General features: G+C 32.9%; 1 protein-coding gene across 2 annotated transcripts in view; it reads left to right on the forward strand.

The window, feature by feature from the left end:
• Positions 1-12,451: 12,451 nt before the first annotated feature.
• Positions 12,452-23,560, forward strand: part of LOC148616000 (roundabout homolog 1-like) — an 88,171-nt gene continuing 77,062 nt past the window's right edge. The window contains exon 1 of one of the 2 annotated variants that reach the window (XM_088582603.1): positions 12,452-12,514. The gene's annotated coding sequence lies outside the window, so the exon portion shown is untranslated. Of the gene's footprint in view, positions 12,515-17,947; positions 18,033-23,560 lie in introns of those variants that run through there. The other variant, XM_088582604.1, reaches the window with a different exon arrangement.

Consider the following 23,560-nt stretch of genomic DNA (forward strand, 5'->3'; position numbering starts at 1 on the left):
AACCAAACAAACTTAACAGACCAAAAGGGGTTTGGTTTGGCATTTTACAATGTACTGTATAGAGGATAATTTTTGTGAGGTGCTGATTTTGTTAAAATTTTGTATTCTGTCTAAAAACATTTGACTAAATTCAATTAAATATTAACTCTGGGCATATGTACTTTGTGCACCATTAAGTATGTGCCAAAATAAGAAATGCAAAATTTATTTTGTTTAATGTTTTGTCCAAAAATTTTCACCAGCCAAAGTAACACAGTATTTCCATTCTAATGCCTTGGTTTTCTCTTTTGAAGGTTTTAAAGTGGCCTGATGTCTTTTTAGTGACCTTTTAAGTACATATATTTGATTGATTTGTTGCCTTTAAAATGATTTATAGCTGTTGCTTTCTTTCTGAATTACAAGGGAGTTAACTCCGTGCAAATGAAACAGCTTTGATATTCATGGTATCTTTCATGTGTTTTTATGGCTGCATGTGATCTGATTCCCTATAAACAGTGAGATTGATAGACCAACTTCTTTGGTTTCTAAACCTCTTGATTATTTATCAGGTTTAAGGTAGTAACCTAATAATCAGTAGGCTTAGAAAACCCTACAGAGAAAACTCTATGGTCGAAAATTTGTTGGCAAACTGATAGTTCTGTGGCCTGTCAAATAAATCAGGCTAAAAGTTAGAAGTAGGATTAGAGACATTTGTTCACCAGATGTAAGACTTTAGAGACTTATATTATAATTAGTTTTAAAGGTGACATGTCGCTTGTTTACTCCTAATTCATTCTACTTAGATGACAGATGGAAAGCATAGTGTAAAGAGAGATGTTGAAGGAATTCTGTCAAATTTCATAAGGAGCATATTTTTATTATTTTGTATTTTTTTTTAATTATTTCCTTGTTTTAAGTCCATCTTTTTACAATGATTCTGTCTATAGCAGTACAAATCAAGTAAGAGGATAGTTCTAGAGGTCATAGTGAAGACTACTTGTATCCAGTACACATTGATCAAGATAATTATATGTACAAGTTCATAAGCCTATGACTGTAGAGTTTAATGCCAATTGTTATATATTATTTTGATTGTTATTGTATTTTCAGCTGGATTCATATTTTGCCTTTATTTCATTTGGAGAGCAATTTAGTAGATTTTCTGAAGGAGGGTAGAATACTTACATAACAGATACTCACTAAGTTGAGTAATGTTTTGAAAAACATATAAAATAAACTTTATAAAGTTCTTATCCACAAAAATGTCCATCTACACAGAGTTTTATAGTACCTAGTGTAATAAGGTGTGTAAGTTTATCTTGATGTAGTAGATATGGTATGAGTTATTGGGTTGGTTGTATATAGAGCTGTCCTAAGGAAGTCTGTAATTATTGTAATTATGATTACACTTAAAAGACCATTTTACTGTTGAATTAAGTATTGTCAGGACTAACCTCAAGTTGTTACAAGGCAATAAAATGTCATTTATGTAGATTATAAGATGAAATGTGACACCAGTTCATGGGTATTTAGAATTACCATAGCTGACATTTTTCTTGGTAGCCTAGCTGATGGTAGGATGTTCAAATACATTTCTGAAATAAAGATCCACTGAAACAATAGGATGGAGAGATATTGTTAGGAATCAAGTGGATAAAAATTTCCAATGAACATGAAATATCAACAAGAAACTCCACCCAAGTCCAATCTTTAACATGAACAACACCCTAATCTGACCATTAAAATAAAAGTTCTTTACTGGGGTACCAGTTTTCATTGTTTTCATCCACAGGTTTAACCATAAAAATTAAATAACAAATGAAATGTCACATTTACATAGAAAATAAAGAGGCTGTGCATAAATTGACAAATTGAAAACTCCACTAACTAAAGACATATCACAAAAATTGATACCCAAAAAAATATTAGTAACTCACAGTAAGTCAACTGACCAGATATTACTTTCATGGTTGTATTTTTGTTTTCCTTGATAAAATGCTGCCTTTTGATGGGTTTGGCTCTCACTGGACATCATCATCATGCAATTTTCAGCCATAGTCATAGTCAACTGAAGTCAACCTTAATCACATAGTCCAAAAATCTATGGGGGCCATGTTTGAACATGGAGCAACACATAGCTAACCATGGTTTTGCTGTGGTCATCAGGGGTCAGTTATTTAGTTAGAAATCAAATGGATACATGAAGTTCTGGAGTCCAGTCTTTAACATCAGCGACCCCTGATCTATTGAAATAATAACCTTGTCAGCACAGGTTTCTGTGGAGGTAACCATGGTCAGCTCAGGGGTCAGTGCAGGTAGCTATGGTCAGCTCAGGTTGTCAGTGGAGGTAGCTATGGTCGGCTCAGGGGTCAGTGCAGGTAGCCATGGTCAGCTCAGGTGTCAGTGGAAGTAACCGTGGTCATCTCAGCAGTCTGTGGAGGTAGTCATGGTCAGCTCAGGGGTCTGTGGAGGTAGTCATGGTCAGCTCAGGGGTCAGTGGAGGTAACCATAGTCAGCTCAGGGCATAATGGAGGTAGCCGTGGTCAGCTCAGGGGTCAGTGGAGGTAACCATAGTCAACTCAGAGGTCAGCTGTGAGGTCGTGTATTGAAGATTACTGGTAGTAATAAATCCTCATGGATTTTAGCACTTCATTCTTTTGTGAGGAACAAGATTTAGGAATGCTTAGTACTGGTATATTGCAATCAGAGATGTTTATATGGATGTTCTGAACTGGTTGGTTGCATGCAATGTTTCTAAACTGGTTGTGGGCGAGCTGAGGTGGGTTTAAGTATCGAGTTTCTACTGACTTAATTGATCTAACCCCCCTGGTGTTAGTTATTGTTTTGACTGAACTAGCCCTACACAAAGCCTTTGTCCATTCCTGTCAATACACAGACCACCTCAATACACCAACAATCACCTGTTAATACCTGTTTGATTACCTGTAATTAATGCCAACAATAGAATTCTATTTCAGTACTGAAATTCTATACCTTTTGTGGTCAAAGTGGAAATAGACCAATTACTTAACAGTTTAATGGAATATAATAGTCCATCATTAATTAATTATTTACAGAAACTTTACGTAGGTCAAACATAGTCAAAATTATGTCATTTTCTGATTGGAATATAAACAAGATAGCCTTATAAATAGTTAAATTATCTTTTCAGGTGTGGAAAGTGGTTTAGTACTTACATGACAATTGTTATTTTATTTCCAGATTCATGGTCATTAATAGTATTGTTATAGTATAGATTTATCTATCTAATTTACTGGAAGGGATTTTGATTGTGAAAAAAGAAAAGGTATGAAAATTTGAATTGTACTTTTATTACAATGGAAAATTTTATATTTCAAGTTAAATGAAATGATGGTCAATGTATTGAAGTGGACAGATTTTCACTTTTTAAAGATTAGATTTCAGAGTTATGTCCCTTAATCGTTTTCCCATCATTTATAGGTGGTCTGAAATTATATTTTATTTTGATTTTAGGCATGGAATTTTTTTTATAAGAGTATGAATTTAAAAGATGCAAATGAAGAAACAGCTGTTAAGATTCTCACTTTTCTTTTAATTCTATGGTGACCTTTCCTCAGAGTGCAGGTATACCTAAAAAACAAAGTTACTATTTATCAGAAGATGGAGATTAGACTTTCGACCAAGTAGGTCTAATCCCTTCCCCCGGGTTGTTGTTGTTTTGATTTCTGTCAGACAAGACTATCACTCAGACTTCAGATTTATACATGCTTACTTAGGCATTGACTATACATGGCTGAATACTTTGTATATCTACAGACACACCAGAGTATGAATAGTGGAAAGAATATTCTCAATGTTATTCTTGTCTTATCTTTGTGAAATCTTCTTTAAGGGCTGAAATTTTAAATTTATTGAATGAAACAGATTACATTGATACAGGAGTTTATAGGTGACCCAGAATTTATAGTTGGCTCAACCTTATTAACAACATATGGGAGAGATTTGCCTTATTTTCTGTTTTCCATTCAGTTGTATTATTCAACTGGAATGAACCTTTTGCTGCTGATAAAATAGTTGCCTGGAGTAGATTAGCTATAACAAGTTTTTACACAACTGGTGAAAAATTTGTGAAAAAATAAACCTATGATATCTGTAGGTAAAAAAATACTTTTCTGTTAAGTGCTGATGGTATTACACCTGCTATTATCTGTTGTACTGATAATTTGGTATCAAATCTACAGTTTTGTTAACTTGGGGAGGAATGTAACAGGTTGAAGTGAAGACATGGTCTATGTCAGGCTGATATGATGACTTTTAATGATGAAGAAAAAGAAAAAAAATACTATCATGAAGTTTGATTGCCAACTTATTTTTGCCTCCTCAAGGAGTAAAATACCCCTCCCCGATTGTGTTGTTTTAGTGTAGCCAGAAACATTTCAATTCATATGACTTGTTTCTTTATACTATTGCCTCCTCCAATGGGAGAAAAACCTCCATCTATGGTTAAATAGAGTGAGGAACATTTCAAATAACAACAAACTAAATAAGATACAAAAAAAAAATACCAGTCATATACCTATATCGTATACCTATATTGCAAATTTCTATATGATGTACACATGTTTCAAGGAGTAAGCTCTCATTAGCAGCATTAGAATAAATATATAGGAATATCTGAATCCCTAATCAAGTATATACAAGTAGTACTTGTAACCAAAACTATCAAAATAAGTAGCCAGAGAGGTTCTACCACGTGTGATATAATATTCAGTACCTTGTTTATATAAGTGTTACTGTTTCTGTTTTCTTAGAAGTCAATATAATGAATCTATGAGAAATGTCATGGTTTATGTGAATTCTTTATTTTTAGGACTTCTAAATATGATATCATGCATCATAGAATTTTTTCAGCCAATTTTTTAGCGAATAATGTATTTTTGTTCATGTTTGTTCTACCTCTATTGACATTATTCTGTTCAGTATTGTATGATAATAGAAAACAAACATTGGCTATAGGTATGAGTGGTCAAAATGGTTTATATTTATTGGAAAATTGGAACTGGATGCAATTCATATTTGTTTGATTCAGTTAAAGCCTGATGTAAAACTTCAAATTTACATTGTCATAAAATAGCTTATTCTAGCATTGCTTACAAGACATGTACATGTAATCTGAAAAATTATTATTACAAATACTACAAAAATCTATTCTGTGTGGCTTTTTTTTTATCTAAAGGACATTTACAGAGTCTTTAAGTTGGGTTAGAGGTATTAGGTACACTTTCTGAATGTTAAACTAGCCTGGAGATAAATGGTTGATTTTTGAGGATTTAGTTAGATAAACAGTCTGATGAGAAACTGAGACACTTTCATGTTAACCTTGTCATAACCAGATAAATGCATATCACTTGTACTAAGTACATCTAGAATTTCCCTAGCATGCAATACACAGTGTCAAGTCAGTAGATTTAATATTTATTTTTTAAATTAAACAATCTCATTTTTTCGAGGGTTGTCTGGGTTTTTTCAAGTGGATTAAATTGTTATAAATGTGGAATGATCTCCTTGATAAGTTCTTCTCATTGTCATCAGAGTTATTTGTTTTTAATTTATGGGTCTAGATCGTGGGGTGTGTATTACAGCATGTTAGAGGACATTTTGGTCTATATCGTGGGGTGTGTATTACAGCATGTTAGAGGACATTTTGGTCTAGATCTTGGGGTGTACATTTGAATTTTGTCAGGCTTTATTGACTTTCTTGTAATTGTATTCATGCAATGTATTATTGTGATGTACTTTTATTCTCAGGTAATGTTAAAGATACCTGTTAAACATTATGTTTTACTTCTTTCTGTCAATCAGGAAAAAGCCATATTTGCCTTTCTTAGCACCTTTATCTTTTTGGGATAACAAGACTTTAAGCATCCTAGCTCATCATAAGTTTATAAAAGAGTCTGCTCTATGTAACTAGTTATGCTTTCTGCAAGGAAACAGATATAAAGGGACTAAAGACTACACTCACATATGGTGTAGGTGTATAGCTCCTGGACCAAAGACTATTATCACATATGGTGTAGGTTTATAACTCCTCGACTAAAGACTATACTCATATATGGTGTAGATTTATAACTCCTCGACTAAAGACTACACTCATATATGGTGTAGATTTATAGCTCCTGGACTAAAGACTATACTCACATATGGTGTAGGTGTATAGCACCTGGACCAAAGACTATTATCACGTATGGTGTAGGTTTATAGCTCCTTGACTAAAGACTATTATCACATATGGTGTAGGTTTATAGCTCCTGGACTAAAGACTATACTCGCATATGGTGTAGGTTTATAGCTCCTGGACTAAAGACTATAAACACATATGGTGTAGGTGTATAGCTTCTGGTTATGGCTCTTACAAAGTATGTTTCTTTACCAGGAAGGTTCAGTTCTGAAATATCCATTGTAAAGGTTTACAGTATCAAACCTCACAAGGGAGAATCATACTAAGTCCTGTTGTTGTTTTTAGAATTGTGTTATCATTTTGCTGTATCCAGATTTTTTTTAGTTTGATTGCTGCAGTCAGTTTCATTCCCTGTATCATTGCTACTTCTTCTTCCATTTTTATATGCCCATCTAAGACAGGACGTATTATGGTATACCGTTGTCCGTCGGTTGTCCACATTTCGAACAATAACTCAAAAACTCTTTCGCCAACTTTAATGAAACTTTGGTGAATTGTTCATATCTATTGACGTAAGCTCCCTTTTGATTTTTATAAATTTTAGATTTTTTGTTTCCGTGTCATGTATTTTTTTCCTTAAAAAGGGGAATTTTCAAGTTTTTGGACATTAACTCAAAAACACTTTCACCTACTTCTTTGAAACTTCGGTGAATTGTTCATATCTATTGAAGTAAGCTACCTTCCAATTTGTATAAATGTCAAATTTTACGTTTCTCTGTTATGAAGTTTTACTCTTTAAAAAAGACTGGAAACAGCCAAAGATATTTTATTCGTTGAAAAATCGTTTAAAACAGACCATTTGTTATGATGATCGACTAATAAATATAAAAGGTACTTGGTAACCTTGTCAGAAAAGTGTGTTTTAAACAAGATAGCAGTGTATGGGTGAAAAATCAAGACAACAAACTTAGTTATAATTGAGGTTGCCTTGATGGTGCCAAATTTTTTGTGCATTTTTTATTTACTTTATTTTTTGGGGGGAGAGTATTTGACAGGGCTCACGGTATTTCTAATTGATCATATAAATTCATTTAAAGCATAAGGACAAGTTAAAAGGGCAATGAGTGTATTATGCGCTTAAAGCGCAGCTCTTTATTCAGTAATGTCGCTGCATCCAGTTTCATTTTCAATAAGGTTTGTCCATCCTGAGCAATTTTAATAAAATTGCATCCAGTTTCATATTGTGTTATGTTTCATTCATTCTTTGTTATGTTGGTCTGTCTTGTTTCATTTACAGTTATGTTGTTACATCCAGATTTCATTGTTAGTAATTTTCGTTAATGTTACTGTTTTCTTTTTTCAATATTTTGTTAAATTGTTTTGTAAGTGTTAAATTACCCAGGAACTTCATTCCATAAGGAGGGCATGTAAACTATTATTTGGCAGTGTTAAAGACAAGTTAATTTGCTAGCATGGTCCTAAAGAGATTCTATCTGGTTTTTTTTCTTGGGTAAGAAAAAATTCCCAATCCTAACGAAATCTAGATATGAAATGAAAACAAGTTTATACAAAGAGATATTTTAAAAGAGCTTTTTATGTTAAATCTTCTGAAATAATAAATACTGAAATCTGAAAAGTGTTTAATTTGGTATGAATTTTAAAACCATTGTATAAGATTTTAGAATGATTTCTAAAGGTGTGAGAAACAAATTCATTCATCTATTAGTTCAAGCAAGAATATAATTGTCGAAGGGTTGATTACACCTCAAACACGGCAGTAAAAATAGCCAAACAGAAAGACTTTGTACACAAAAGACTCCTTTGACAGTTTATAAAATAGAAATATAAAACTGACAAATTATTCATTGTGGAGCTATGTTTTACCCATAAAAGGACAAAAATACAATTTGTTTTTAAGTGATGAAAAACCATATATCATTTGAGAACAAGTGTCATCTTAAAGATAAAACAGAACCCAAGGTATAAATATATTTTGTGGAGGACCATAAACACTATTGACAATAGCTGCCCGGTACTGTTTATGGTTGGTGAACTTTCATGGAGTTTTAATCACCATTCAAAACCAAATGATTTGGACAACGAGTCACTTACTGACCATAACCCTGTGTTTATCTAAAACTATACATTATAACTTTTTTGCTGCAGTAACAAAAGATTTGAACTGATTCTGATCACAGATTAGATAGGTTATGACTTGCGTTGATGATGATCATAGAAATTTGAGCAAGATTTAGCGTAAGATTGTCACAAATTACTACTGTATCTGTTATTAAGTCAAAAGGGGATCTCAATTTTATGATAAAGAATTCTCAGACTTACACTGTACCTTAAAATTAGGTGCAATATTGTAATGATGAGTTGATCCCATTATGATGGATAGAGAAATATATCCTTTTATCCTTTTCACCAAATAATGATTATACGATTATAAAATCTAATTTGCATATTGTTGTTGGTAACATTATGATCCTTAAAAGGCATCATTGTAGATGTGACAAGAATATTATTGTGATTTACTGTGTTTTTGGGGGTGTTAGTACTATTATGTTGATACACTACAGTGCATCAAATTATATATCGACTTAAGTTAATGACGAAAAGTTTTAATGGGCCTTGAATGTGTTCTCTATCTAATGCATAGTTTAGAAGTCGTCTTTTGATATTTGCTCATTTCTACTAAAAAAGTTTTGTATTTATTTTCATACACAAATGGTGTATGAATTTACTCTTCTCAGGTTTGATCTCCTTTGAAAGGAGGATATTCTGTATTATTATACCCCCCCCTTATTGAGTGGGTGGTATATTCGAATCACCTTGTCATTCCATCTGTCTGCTCTTCCAAATGTTCGATCAATTATCTCGGGTCCAAATAGATGAATTGATTTCAGATTTGGTGTGTGGCTTCAAATAGATTAGATATGTTTTAAGCAGTTGTAGTTGCTCTCCAATATCCCTGTCTTTTTTGCTATATGAAAAAATAAGAGACAATTTTTGTCACAAACATCTTGGCTCACAATGGATGGATTAATTTCAAATTTGGTTTGTGTCTTCACATAGTTGGGGCCTATGTTGTAAGCAACTTTGGTTGCACTTCAATATCAACTTCCCGTATAAGTGTGGGTATACATAGTACGACGACACATGCTACTTCATGATATACTTTGTCAATTTGCTGTGTTTTGATGGGTTCAATACAGGGGTAATATTCTGCTCCATTACATATCTCGGAGGTTAACCATTTTTTCATCTATTACCGTCATGTGACAAGGGAAATGAACTAGTCTATCACCTTGTATTAAAAAATGTTCTAAAAATACATCAACAGTCACTTCATTTAGGCTGGAATAAAACTTTCCAATTAATTAAGAATTAAGATAAAAAAAATAATAAAAGATTGACATTGCCTTCTCTTAAAATTTATTTATTTTTTTAATAAGGAGAAAACAAAAGCCTAACTTTAAGTATTGTGTGTATGATTGTGATGGTGCCAATCAATAGAAAGCTTTAAGTTACATAAACTAGTACCTCGGTAGTCTAGTGTCATATCTCATCTACTAGGCTGACTGTATGTTGTCTGGAGGTCATCTTAAACTTGATATCGCCCTTGGGAAATATTAATGGTAGCTTGCTAGGCTAATTCTCTGTTGGCATCAGATGCCTGAGGTACTTAACTGTCACTATTTAGTGTACAATGCCAGTTTTGCTCCAATCTAAGCCCATAGAGAGCTGTCCTTTCTTCTATGGATCTGTGTCCTATTGGAGTCTTTTTTTTTCAGCCACACATACACACATACTTTTTCCCACTCTCTGAATTAGTTTGACATAAATCTTTTGTTATGTTGCTGGTTCATATATAGTGTGTGCAAACTCAAATCATTTATAAAGTTTGTACCAAATATATACTAAAACATGTGATATTGATGAAAATTAGATATCCAGACAAAAAGATGTTGTCAGGTTAACCATTGAAAGCATTAGAAGGTAAAAAAGAAAATAAGAAATTACTTGAAAGCTCAGATGTCAATGTGAAGAAAAAGTTTACGGAAGATATAAATAAAACTTATCATTTTGGTCAAGATGCAGTGCTATGCTGTTAAATATTGGTAATGACGAGAAAGATGAGGTCATATGTACTTACGAAATTTTCAAAAATTCATAATGTTTTCAAACAATAGAAGAAGTGCAGTTGTATCAGTCAAATTTTACCTTGCTATATTTCTCTGGGATTAGAAGGTATGATTAAGAAAAGCAATGAAAAAAAGATGGAGAAAAAAACTCTTCGATGTTGGTGAACTGGTATGAAATTCACGACATATATGAAAATGCTAATTTCTATGCAAGATAGAAGGAATGTCTCTTCAGTATCAAGCTAATACATATTGTATTCAAACATTCTTTCAATGTCAGGCCAGTGTGACCGTATAAATGTCAGTTAAAGTTTTGTCACCTCTGTTTTACATGAAACTTTATATCAATGCATTTTACTTTACATTGGTTCGGATGTTTGATGTGTCTAATTCAGGTTTTGGGTTGATTAGATGAATGTTCATATATCACCATGGACTTTGATTTTGAACTTTGACCTTTTCACTGAGTGACATATTCTGGATTTTTCTTGATATAATCTTAAATCAATTTCTTCTGAGAATTTTTTGTTGTTTTTTCTTTTTCTTTTAAGATCTTTGGGGTAATAGCCTTCAGATTTTAAACATCAATGAAAACTAAATTTAGTTAAACATTGCTCAGGACAAGGGAAAAATCTGCTTGTAAGTTAATTATACATGTAATGTATATGGATGATTCTTTGTTGATTGACAGGGGTAACATGTTTTTCACTGTAAAAAAATTTGTAGATATTTGTAAAACATATGCTATATCATTGTAAGACTAGATCATGTTACTTTTTCTGAAACTCAATCTCTGTCTTACACCATCTTATCCCATCTGCCTGTTTATCAAACTTGATGACCTATGTGATTTATTAAATGATGATGTCTTCTGTGTGTTTTTTTGTCCTCTCTCTCCTATTGGTTCATGTTCAAAGCAGGTATCATTGTCACATCTACCTATTTGGTTTGGGGCTTGTATTCATATACCACAAAATGGTCAAAAATTAAAATTATCTAATTAAAATATAAAATTTGATACAAAATTGAATGAAAACATCTGAAATTAAAATTTGCAATAGAGAGGTCTTTTGTGATGGTTTAATTTTCCTGCCCGCAACGACTTTGTCCGTTGAATCGTCACGCCAGTATTGTATTACCAGGTTATTAAGGTTCTGTGGGTTAATAAGAACTCATGCTTTCAGACACAAAGACAATTTTATATGTATTTTCATACATGAAGTGTTTAGACAGCAATTACTTGTGTTTTTATTGCATTTAGTAATAGAGAATTTGAACCTTTTATGATTTTTTTGGATATTAGTCCAGTCATTGCACTCAATACATATAATTATGTTTTCAATAGAGTATAAAATAAGTTGAGTTAAATGAGATGGCAGGCAGCTGCTCCGATCTCAGTCGCGTGGCAAATGATGACTTTATTACTTCCTGTTAGCCCTTTTTCTTTTGAAGAAGTATAAGGTATCTTCACTATATGGAGGACACACCGTGGAAAAAAGAAGTTCAAACTCATGTAACAACAAAATAAAAATGTCTAAACAATGTTAACATTGATGGCTATAAGTTATATGCTGGAGTTTGAATGTAAAAGGGTTCATGACCCTTTTATGCTCATTATATTAAAGACAAATGCACATTATTACAAGTTTATACCTCTTTTATAAAATGTTGTCTTTTCAAAGCTTAAGTGTTAATTTATAAGGATACAGTTTGTTTGATATTTGAATTTTTTTGTGAGTCCTGATTGTGTTCTGGAAACCTTTTTTCTTTGTCTAAAGACACCTGTATCTATATTTTTTATTCATTTCACTCCGTCTTTTCTTCCTTTTTAAATTTATCTTCCTGCTTAAAGAAGAAAACCAGCTTCAAACAATTATTTTCTGTTTTACTGTATATTATAAGTTTAAAGTTAGATTTTAGGTGTTTCGTGACTTTTTTCTGCTTTTAATAACCATTCAGGCTTAGATAGAAGGCATACTGTAAGGAATCTGTAGATCTCATTACAATTGAAGCAATTATTTGGGAATAAAATAATATTTTGTTCTGATTTCAGATTTTAATGAGCATTGATAAAAGGATTAGATGAAAGGGAAATATGAGCCTAATCAGAAAATATAAAGTAATATTTCATATTAAGGTGACTTTTTGCATTTCTTTTTCATGTAGAGAAAAGCTCCATCTGGTGACTGGGATAAATACCTAGATTGTAGACATCAGAGGATCCAAGGTAATTACAGTTAAGCCATATCACAATACAGGTTGCATGTCCCCTCTCAGGTAGACAAGGGGATTAGGAAGGTTAAGATGGAAGGTCACCCACAAGATGTAAAACTTCATTTTCAAGCATATCATCCATTGTACTGAGAACAATTATCATCAATATATTCATTATTGACATATGGTCCAGTGTTCAGTAGACTTTTGTTATTTATTTCTATGAATAACCAATGATAAATATAGAATAAATAATTGAAATTCATTGGTCTATATTCTAATATCTGAACTTCTGTTGTATTTCATGCTGAATTTTTGCTTTGAAAAATTTGAATTGATGAATAAATTGTTTTTAATCTCCAAGGTCAACTTTTACACGCTTTCTGCACTAATTCAGTGTATTTTTTACAAGTGAAGAAAATATTATTTCATGGATGAGAAATGTATTTTTTTTCAGGAACACATCTGTTACACTTCCTTTTATATTTCTGAATTTTGAGTGGATTTAACAAGAATTTTGGTATTCAGTAAAAAACATCTGAACATGTAAAAAAAACAATGACAAGAAACCTAGTACATGTACATGTATAAATTTGGATGCATGAACTAAATAGATACACAGGGCATTTTCTGAAAACAGAAATCACAATGAAGCTTAATAATTATATATACAGAGATAAAATGTTCTGTTGTCCCTTTAAGCAATGAAGACATGGTGGTCAGAGATATAATTTTATGAGCCGGCAAATTTTGTTGCATTTCATTCCTACAACTTCTGTAGTATATACATAGAAATTTCAATAAATTGATATTTAGTCTGTTTGCACAGTCTGAAGATACCCTGATAACAAAGAGACCATGAAAGGGACGATAACGTTCATGCAATAAGATAGGACAATCTGTATGTCATTGATACACTATTTGAATTCATGTACATTGATCAGCTGATCTCACCATCCCCAGACTCCAACAACCATACAGTCGATTAATGGTCTGATAGTGGGTGTTTAAACTTTCGTTGTCTTTTAAATGTACATTTTAAACATGGGAAAAGTGTAGTTCTTCAGTAAAAGTGCTTTAAGGATAGGTCTATATTGTATATTGTATCTGATCATATCATGGTCAATAGAAGATATTTTGAAGGATGGAACCATTAACTTCCAACAGTACAGATGATTGACAGATGTTGCATGTGTGGTTTGCAGTAGATTTGTCACAGAAGCAAAATATATTGAAAATGTAGGCAGAGGGTTAAAACAAAAACTCTATACAATATGTACATTAATAGGAGAATTTCATTTGACTACTACTTCCATCATGTTATTCAGACATTAATTTCTGGTTCCATTGATCATAGTTCTGTTATGATGAGATTTTATTGCAGGTTTTAATGCTATAATTGATAAAAATTAAATCAAATCCTGTTTTGTCTGTGTTTGCTTAATCAGCGGAAAGAGCTACAAATTTGTTGTAGAGAATGGTACATGGAGCTCTCAGACAAGGCATTAATTATACTTAGCTATAATTCAACTCTATGATGTTTAGTTTATATCTCTACTGCATGAACTCAGTACATGTACTGGTAATCATACTGATATTGTAGAGGTCTTTACACTTATATCAACCTTTGCATAAGATGTTACATGTTCTACATTTTTTTCATAATAAAGTCTCCTTATGAAATGAATTATTTCTAACTTCACTACATAAAATAAATTATGTCATAGACGCTGTTCCAAGGACAGTCCCTTTGTCATAGAGACTATTCCTGGATTGGGTCCCTCTGTTATAGAGATTGTTTTAGAATAGGACCCCTTTGTTGTAGAGACAATTCTAGGAAAGGGTCCTTATGTCATAGATGTTGTTTCAGGATTTGTTATTGAGACTGTTCTATGAGATGTCAAAGAGGCTGTTCCAGGATTAGGTCCCGTTGTCAAAAAGACTGTTCCAGGATTGAGTCCCTTTGTCATCGAGAGGGTTCCTGGATTGGGTCCCTCTGTCATAGAGATTGTTTCAGAATTGGACCCTTTTGTCACAGAGGCAATTCCAGGAAAGGGTTACTTAATCGTAAAGACTGATCAAGGATAGGGTCTTTCTGTCGTAGAGACTGTTATTGGATTTGGTCCCTTTGTCATAGGATTTTATTTAATGTTTCCGTTCCTTTCAAAGAACTTCCCTCAAGCTCCTTCTGGTTGCCAGTACTTTTAAAGATACTGTTTCATTTTAACAGTTTAGTATTGTCAGTAATAAGTAAATGGCACTTACTAATTGCTTAGTCATTGGGGTAATTTAAAAAAAAAAAACATGAATGGTTGATAAATGATTATGATAAGGGTCGCATCAATTATCTTTAGACGTACTGTTAGTGTCTTCTTGTGTGGCTTTATGGAGGGCCTAGGTTGTTAGGAGCCTCTAGTTTTTGGAATTGTGTGTGTAAAGTAGTGGAAATAATGTTGAGCTTTTTATAAAAAGTTATGAAAGAGAACAAATTAGTCTTTTCATTCCTTTTCAACACTGTTATGTATAACTACAGGCATTAGTCATGTGATTTTGCATTCTGGTTTTTTAATATATTCATAATAGACCGCAGAGAAGTAGAATATAGTATGCACCCATACAAAAGAAATTAATGAGACGAATGCATATTAATTACATAATTGTCAAACAAAGTGGAAAAATTTAAAATGGATTTTCATTAAATGCCATTAAAAATATCAAAAATTGGATGTCATGCTGGCTTTATTTTATCAAATGAAATTACATTCATATTTGAGCAGTTATTAAAAGTATTTATACTTCTAGGATCAAAAAAGGTTTCCCACTGATCAGAGAGCTGCAGCTGATAATGGTTGTTTTTTCTCCCCATTTTAAAGTCTGTGATTGCTTAATATAAAACAGCTAAGTCAGATGACACCCTGGAGGATAGCAATTTGTTTTAATCATATTACCATTGCATGCTATTCATTTCATATTGTTTTAGCTGTGGGTAAAATGGTAAACTAGAAAATAGGAATTGGAGTGGATTTTTTTTCATTGATGTTTTCATTATACATGGCCTAATGATAGCCCTTGGAACTTTTAGAATAGAATCTTTTCATGGTTTTGATTTGGTGTTACTATATGATACACATTTGAACTTGCATTGTTAAATTCTTTCTAAACTAGAATTAAAAAAAAAGTCAGTACAAATAGTTTTAAAACACAAGGAAGCACTTCAAACAGAGAGAGCTTACAAAGAAACCACACAGGCGTGAATCCAAGTACATGTACTGGCATACCGGTAGTACACTCTCCCTCCTAAATCTGTAAGAAATGTTTTTTTCACCACAAGTTTCACCCCATAATATTTTTTGCCTTGCTTTGCCCAGCATTTAATTCAATTAACGCCCCCCCTCCCCCCCCCCCGAACTCATGGATCCGCCCCTGCTAAGTACTTGTGGGTTAAAATGGCACTTGTTTGAGGTCCAAAAGTTATGATGTAGGTTGATTGAAAATTAATTTTCTACCTTGGTCCTGGACTTCCCATAACATTACATTTACTCTTATTTAGAACCTTTCACTTTTTTCAAGTGACTTTCTTCTGGTGGACAGATTGGGATGCTAAAAAGTCAAAGATCTTTCACTTTCTAAAGTATAATGTCAATGTTGGTGTCAAGAAAATGGTATCTGAGTAGTTAAAAGAATTTGAAGTTTATATTCCTTACAAGCATTATGATTAGAAATATGTTTCTTATAAGAGAACTGTTTAATATATTAACAGGATGCATTAACATAATTTGTCCTGGAATTCTGCAGTCCATTGTTGGAGTCCCGTCTTTGTTTTAATTCATACTTGGCTTTCCCTTATGTCTGGTATTAAGTTTTATAATACATAAGAGAGACATTTAAGGTGTAAAATTCTGAAGGGATCTATTACACAATGTCTCATCTTAGTAAACCTATCTCAACATCTGTCATCTATGTGATAAAGTTACTCATAATTAAAATATTTACACTAACTTCTATAGGAAAAATTTGTTCCAATCTGAAAAATTAATTTTATTTGTAGTTTTCATTTTGAGATTGAATTGTGTATTTACCTTCAGGTGTCCCATGTGGATTCCAGTTGTTGTATATTCCTTTTAATGTCTGTCATCATTTGCCATGTATTGCTTTGAAAGGTTGTGACCTTTTTCAGATTGATAAAAATAAACTATTGTGTTTATTTCATTGAAGAATGAAGAATTGAAAGTTGGCATAATCATTTGAGCTGAGCTAGTGGCAATTTTTTTGTAGCTCAATCAGTCGTGTAAAAATTCTTAGTACCGGTAACATCCAAACTTATGATAGGCTGCTGGTATGTTGTGTTAACATATTATTTAGAAAGAAAATTAAAATTTAGACTGAATTATGAAAATTGGTCCTAAGACGTTATACGAATGAAGTAAACCTGTTATTAATCAGTGTTATTAGTTGTCTTACAATGGTGGGAATCCACTCAGAATCAAGATTACAAATTGGTCAACAGAAAAATTCAGAATTCCCTTTCTCTTTCTTGAAATTCTTTGAATTCCTCAATTAATTCTCAGTTTAATTAATTACACTACACCTAATAGTGTGAAAGATTGAATGGTTCAGTGGAATGGAAAATATCAGGATTTTAGTTTACAACAAGAAACTCTACTTCACACTCTCTGGTTAAAGCTAGGAAGATTCTAACTTACAGCAAAAACTCTACTTCACACACTCAGGCTAAAGCTTGGAAGATTTTAGATTAAAACAAAAAAACTGCTTCACACTCTCGGGCTAAAGCTTGGAAGATTTTAGTTTATGACAAGAAACTCTACTTCACACTCTCAGGCTAAAGCTTGGAAGATTTTAGATTACAACAAGATACTCTACTCCACACTCTCGGGCTAAAGCTTGGAAGATTTTAGATTACAACAAGAAACTCTGCTTCACACTCTCAGGCTAAAGCTTGGAAGATTTTAGATTACAACAAGATACTCTACTTCACACACTCAGGCTAAAGCTTGGAAGATTTTAGATTACAACAAGAAACTCTGCTTCACACACTCAGGCTAAAGCTTGGAAGATTTTAGATTACAACAAGAAACTCTACTTCACACCTGTCATTTTATACCTGATTGGTTGAGCTACAAAAAGGGTGCCACTTGCCCAGCTCACACATGATTAAATATACAATAAAAGTTTGCAGGTTGTCTGGCAAACACATGATTAAATTCCAATCATAATTTTCCCAAAAGAAAGCAAATTATTTAAATGGGTAGCTATCACTGGACAAGGGGTGGTCTGTTATTATTAAACTATTTACAATTTTGTATAAAATTTCAAATGAACACACTTTTTGAAATATTTAAAGTTATTGATTCAGTATAATTAAACAATTGACTTATTGATAGAGGCTGTCAGTAAGTTAAATTGTGAAAATCGGGCAGGTGGTTAGTATCTCAGCTTACAATGTGGACAGGGCATTAAAATTTACAGATATAATCTTGCTGGCTTCTTTATGAATGTCTGTAAGTTTAAAGGTAAGACATTTTTCATTTATATTCTTAATTTACTATTAAGACAATGATGATGTAAATTTATAGAGAAAAAATACCTTCTCTATCATATCAGTCAGAATCAAAATGTTTCATTGCATTGTGAATATTTTTTTATCTCAAGTTCATAAAGAAGAATTATTTATTTATTTCCCATGTCATGAAAATAATTTTAGGCTTTAAGGAGTTGTTGCTGTTACTTTATATTCACTAAAGAGGGACTATATTATAGGTGGTATATCACCTTATCTATCCTTCAATCATTGAATAGTTTTGGCTCCCAATGGATGGATTTATGGCTTTGAAAGTGGGGCATATTTTGTAAGCAATTTTTGTTGCTATCAAATATCAGCTTCCTGCTTTATGGAACTTTTTTTCAGTTTTTTTTTTGCAGTTTTTCACCATATGGATTGAAATTTTCGTCACAAAAATCTTAGCTCCTAATGGATTGGTATTTAAATTTGGTATACTAGGGTCCAGGTGATGGTGTAATGGGTGTACGCCCCCTTTTAAAGGGGAAAAAATCATAATCTGCTACTTATTGTATTGAATATGGCAGTTTACCATTGTTATTCATTAAACATCTCATAATCTGGTATCCTTTTATACTGATTCTAGTAATTACGACTCCACTTCATAAAATCCCGGATCCGCCCCTGTGTATGGCTTGATATAGATTGGGCATAAGTTGTATGCAATTTTGTGTGCTGTTCAATATAAAACTTCCTGTTCAAGTGGCAACATTTGCGACTTCGTATTATTTGACCTTCGTCAGAGTACTGATTGTTTTAACCATTAATTTCAAAAGCAAAGTTATTTACTTCCTGTAAACTATGTCACTTTAATTGTGGATACAATATTGCAATAAAAAATGCTGTCTCCTCATCCTTGAGAAATAGAGAAAAAAAGCTCTTTATGTTCTGGTAAATAAAGCTAAGATTCTCACCACAATTCTCATCCCTATGTTGACCTTGATATCTGATCGTTTTGACCTCCAAATTATACTGCTCTCACATTATTGATGTATTATGGCATACATGCAAAATTTGATATAAATCTTTGAGACAATTTGTTAACAACATTATAATCACCTGACACTGCATAATTACCTGATATTAGTTACCTGTCATGGTGGTTACAGGTATTACACATCAAATGATAGGTGATACAACCACATTATAATTCTGAAATTAATCAAGAAATTTAGAATTTATGACCTGAGGTGATTCAAGCACCCTACATTAGACTGTAATATCACACCTTGTCTGTAGTTTTATGGAAATGGATTTTATGGAAAGAATCAAGATTTTTATAGTTTAATGCATTGACACAATTATTAGGGATGGTTCTTCTGGAAACCAGCGGTCTGGATGTGATGGTAGTATCCAGACATGTTATATTTATGTTTCTGCCTGCAATTCAGATGATAGTTTTTATTACCTTTACATTCATGTTTCATAAGATTTTGTCAATCCCTTCCAATATAGTTACAAAGATTTTTTTTCTGCATGAAGTGAATGCTGATGCCCAAAAGCATTGTTCATCCTGGCATGGGCATTGTCATATGCTTGCAAGTCTTATGCCTGACTCATAATTCACTTAAACGGGTGAGGTTTGTCTAATCCAGCTTCAGAATGTTTTGTCTATGGCACACCAGAATATTCCAGAGTTCTGTATAATCTGACACCAAAGTATTCCAGAGTTTTGTATGATTCTGACACCAAAGTATTCCAGAGTTCTGTATGATCTGACTCCAGAGTCCTGACAAAAGTATTTCAGAGTTCTGTATATTCTGACACCAAAGTATTCCAGAGTTCTCTATGATCTGACACCAAAGTATTCCAGAGTTTTGTATGATCTGATGCCAAAGTATTCCAGAGTTCTGTATATTCTGACACCAAAGTATTCCAGAGTTCTGTATGATCTGACTCCAGAGTCCTGACAAAAGTATTTCAGAGTTCTGTATATTCTGACACCAAAGTATTCCAGAGTTCTCTATGATCTGACACCAAAGTATTCCAGAGTTTTGTATGATCTGATGCCAAAGTATTCCAGAGTTCTGTATATTCTGACACCAAAGTATTCCAGAGTTCTGTATGATCTGACTCCAGAGTCCTGACAAAAGTATTCCAGAGTTTTGTATATTCTGACACCAAAGTATTCCAGAGTTCTGTATATTCTGACACCAAAGTATTCCAGAGTTCTGTATATTCTGACACCAAAGTATTCCAGAGTTCTGTATGATCTGATTCCAGAGTTCTGTATATTCTGACACCAAAGTACTCCAGAGTTCTGTATGATCTGACACCAAAGTATTCCAGAGTTTTATATAATCTGACTCCAGAGTCCTGACAAAAGTATTCCAGAGTTCTGTTTAATCTGACACCAAAATATTCCAGGGCCCTGTCCTGTTGGTCCTGTATGATCTGACGCCAGAGTATTCCAGGGTCCTGTCCTGTTGGTCCTGTATGATCTGACACCAGAGTATTCCAGGATCCTGTCCTGTTGGTCCTGTATGATTTGACACCAGAGTACTCCTGAATTTTTTTACTTTTTGGGTTATGAAATTGAAAGTTGCATCTTTCTTTAACCATCTTTTGAGTGCTAAATTTGTTAGCAACTTCTTGCACTCTTAATTTTAGTACTTCATATTCACATATGATTTGCATAATTATATATTACAACTCCTTTAGTACTTCATATTCACATATGATTTGCATAATTATATATTACAACTCCATGTTATGCTGTATATCTGTTCTGTGTTTACCACCATCTAGATTCATACAAGATAAAAGTGTACCTCTTAAATATCCTGCACATGAGTTCTACGTGTGTTTCTTGCTCGTATGAGAATGGGAAGTTTACATGAAATGATCGGTTAGCATTAAAAATTACCCAGTTTCTGATTCAGGCACAGGGACTCATTACAAGACTATACAGGTCATATACATTAGCAGGGCCCTAATATCTATAAATTGTCATTGCCAGTTGTTTAATCTGGTTCCTAATCTGGTTCCCTGGTCAATATCATAAGCAACTCAAAGATTGCTAAAATGTAACTCTTTTAAGAAATATCATACACATGTCTATGTGTGTTTTTTGCGTGTATGAGAACAGGAATTTTACATTAAAAGATGAAATGATCAGTTAGCATTAAATTTATGTATTTCTATACATTATCAGGGCCCCAATACCTATGTATAGCCATTGCCAGTTGTTTAATCTGGTTCCTGGTAACCAGTTGTTTTGATTGAAAACATTCGGGTCATCACTGTTACGAAAGAGTAATAATATCAAGGGAACCAAGATTCTAGGGGAAGTTACCCAATTTTAGAGCATATTGCATTAGTGCCATTTTGGATGTTGAAAGTACACCCAAATCAGTGGTAGAGAGTTTCTGATTTTTTTTCTGACAAGCTGTCTTGTACATTAATAATTTTCTGGTCCTTATGCATGTTAGGTAAACAGATTAATTGTAATACTTGGTGAATGGTTGTGGATGTAAGACCCACAGAGACAGCATCAAATGGTTACAACATGTTATGAGATGTTTTTTTTTCCTAAACCAAGGAAGCATAGCATCATATATTGACAGATTTGATACCTAGATAGGTGATGTTTTGGAAAAGGTGTAGATTTTACCTTGTATTATATACTTTATGTCCAGGGTAGGCTTTTTATGTTACTTTCAATTGTTATTTGTATGTGTACTGGTACTGATATGCAACTACCAACTTTTAAATCATGCTTCTGAGGATCAAACGCACGACCTCCATTTATCATTTATGGCAGCCTGCTATCATTAGATCACTAAGACTTAAGTTCTTAAAAATTAAAAAAAAATGTTCATGAACAAGGAATTCCTTTCAGGTGTGCTTCACTTACTTGTTTCAAGCAATGTTAGTAAATACTAACACGTCTATTTCCATATAAAGCAACCAATATTCATCTATAGGACCCCTCAGTGTAAACTATCTTGATTAAATTAAGCCATGGCAGTACATTAAATGTTATGTAAACTGGATTAGATTTAATAGATTATAACAGGTGCAATAACATTAACTGATTGTTACTGAATATAAAATACCAAATTAACTATCAAATTCCATTCTGAAAAAGAACATTAAAGGGTGTATAACAAACTTGTCATGTACATATAATGAATATAGGATCAGAATGTCAGGGTTTGAACAGAGATATTAATTGGTAGACTGTCTTGACCTCCTGAACAGGTACTCTTGCACATTTTGTTAATGTGAAGGATTGTCTTAACCTTTCTGTGATCCATGTAGCAGGCACTGTTTTGTACCTGAATGACCTTGACACTAGCTATCTTTGGTAGTGGTAATTATTTTGGACTAAGCAAACTGCACATACCAGTGTATCCTTGGCTTTAGAATAATTTAGTGGTTTTAAAGTAAGGTGTCCAGGAAAAATAAAATAACTTCTTATTTTAGTTGGTTATATTGTAATCAGACCACTTCTAACCAGGATGTACATGGCAACAGTATAAAGTGATATACTGTTTAGGTATTCTGTGTTGTCTTTATGTTCAGGGGGGGGGGGTCCTGAACCATTAGTCTGACTTGTCCTTAACTTGTATTCAGGAATCAACCAATTTTTGTGAAAGAGCAATCCCCTACAAGACAGCTTTGAAGAAAACACTAGAATTTATTCAAATTTTGTGGATCCTTAACAGCATATCTGTGTACTATATTTAAGACTAGGGAGACATTGTATGTTAGTTCTTGCTGTTAGTGTTGTATCTTGTAGATCCTTTACAATGCTATTCATTTTTTTTGCCATGTGCAGTTTTCTAAAATCAATGAAGTCAAACATCCTATCATCCACATGTATGAAGTTTTTGATATGTCCAATTACTGATTGTAGATGTTTAGTGAGGAATTCATCTGTTTTGTCCCAACACCTTGAACATGTTTGTTTTCTTTGGTTATAATGGTGATGTCATGGTGACTAGATTAGTCCAATTACCAGAACCAGAGTTCTAATGAAGTGTGAATGTTATCTTATGGGAATGATTAATTTCCTCTCTGATTATAATCATTACTGTATTGGCTCAAGGGCAAGAATTTCATTTCAACATGTTTTATTAAAATCAAGGGAAATTATCACTAGAAAAGCTATTCAGAGGTTTTGAAAGTTCAAGGTAAAAGATGTGAAAATTCACATGAACAAATTTGAAAAGTGTGTTGCCTTTCTAGCAACTGAGCAAATGTCTCTCTTACAACACCAGTTTTTAACATTTCATAAAGTTTCAAATGTGGCTTGCTTGACACCTTGTATTTTCACATCTATTAGGTTTACCTTACCTTTCAATTTCACTTTAAAAGAACATCATATATTTCTATTTGGGTTGGGTTATGACCTAAGTGCTGGAATAAATATCAAACAGACCCAGACAATACTGGTATCAAATGTATTTTATGAGTTGGTTCATGTATTTACAACTTTTTAAATTAAGAATTTTGATGTAAATATGGCAGTGACAC

Source organism: Perna viridis, chromosome 5 (genome assembly GCF_037379345.1).
Source record: "Perna viridis isolate PV_CMFRI_1.1 ecotype Kerala chromosome 5, ASM3737934v1, whole genome shotgun sequence".
NCBI classification, from domain to species: Eukaryota; Metazoa; Mollusca; class Bivalvia; order Mytilida; family Mytilidae; genus Perna; species Perna viridis.